This window comes from Ambystoma mexicanum, chromosome 13 (genome assembly GCF_040938575.1).
Source record: "Ambystoma mexicanum isolate Mex_15411 chromosome 13, UKY_AmexF1_1, whole genome shotgun sequence".
Lineage (NCBI taxonomy): Eukaryota > Metazoa > Chordata > Amphibia > Caudata > Ambystomatidae > Ambystoma > Ambystoma mexicanum.
In genome coordinates, this window is record NC_090938.1 from 704178076 (window position 1) to 704179531 (window position 1456).

General features: G+C 39.3%; 1 non-coding gene across 1 annotated transcript; it reads right to left on the reverse strand.

The window, feature by feature from the left end:
• Positions 1 to 277: 277 nt before the first annotated feature.
• Positions 278 to 387, reverse strand: TRNAL-CAA (transfer RNA leucine (anticodon CAA)). The gene is made up of 2 exons: positions 350 to 387; positions 278 to 323 (listed from the first exon to the last, which is right to left on the reverse strand). It is a non-coding gene; the product is annotated as a tRNA-Leu (tRNA).
• Between the last annotated feature and the right edge of the window lie 1069 nt (positions 388 to 1456).

A 1456-nucleotide genomic window follows, 5' to 3' on the forward strand; every position in this document is an offset into this window, starting at 1 on the left:
CAATGTCACACAAGTACCCAGCAGTTGGTTATTTCTTGTAACCGGCAGCTGTTGTTTTGTAGGCTGGCTTGTGTTTGGCCTTTTTTGCTAGGAGTTGCGCTTGCATTGGGCGTTTCATAGTGCTCCTAATAGGAGACCCAAGGACACTGACTACGCGCAGTTTTTTTGGGGGGGAGTCCCCCCTCCCTGCTCCCCGGTTTCCTCCTAATCAAATAAATCAAAATAGGTACCTATTACTAGGTGCTATAACATTAAATAAATTGGAATAAAAAAGATGTGTCAGAAGTGGGATTTGAACCCACGCCTCCAATTGGAGACCAGAACACCCAGCTGGAGAAGAGAATCAGCTCTTGAGTCTGGCGCCTTAGACCGCTCGGCCATCCTGACAACTAAACGATGCTCTGCAAAATGCTTTTATGAATCGTTCTCGCGCATGTCATCTAAAACTTTATAGTGAATTCACTCTTTTGCTGCAGAGAAGCACGTTTCCGACTGGCAATGGCCAAGTTTAATTCTCATTTAAATAACGACCGCTCCACACACTGCGTGCAACCTGAGTACAATGGAGCGATCTATAGATCACTAATTTTCAAAAAGACCGAAACCACATTTAGCTAATAATAGTATTATTAAACTGAATTTTTAAATGGTAGCATTCCTAATAATAATCCTAATAATAATTTAAAACTTTATTACTATTAGATTGTGGTGCATTTTCGTCAGAAAATAATATTGGGAATGTATCAAACATATTGGTGGATTGTGGTGGTCTGAGTAAGGACAGGACACCGGTGGTGCTGTAGGTGGTGTTTATTTAGACACCTATGAACATACAACATGTTATGGGATTGTGCTAGAGAGGGGATTCTGGTTCGAGTATGTCAAAATGTGTAAAAATGGTCTTAATGAAAGGATTGCTTTTGATTTTAGAACATTAGTTCTAGGAAGTGATGACTTGATCTGGGATCTGTCTACATGTAAAAAAAAGGATTTTTAGAGGCGCAATGGTGGGAAAAATAATAATACTAAGAGGTTGGAAGACGGCTGACCCCATTACTATTGAGATGTGGATTGCAGAAATGCATAATTTGGCAGAGATGGAAAGAGTGCTATTTCGGAGAGATAAAAAACTTGCTTTATTTGAGAAAATGTGGGGTACATTTCTCACAATGTACTGATCAAATGACCTATGATGTGAATCCTGGGGTGGGTGGATGGGGGGAAATTGTAAATAAGTAGGGGATGAATATGTATTTAATATATAATTATATTTTCATTGTTATGTTTCAAATGTAAATACTGTAAACTAAAATAAAATTTTAGACACCTATGAACTGATTAACTGGGGGCATAAAATGTCCAGGGGCGAGGAAGAGCTGTCCCCACAATACTGCATTCCATATGTATACAGTCGATTCACTGTAAGCAGAGTGTTCATAGTCTGCACGCAGTCAAA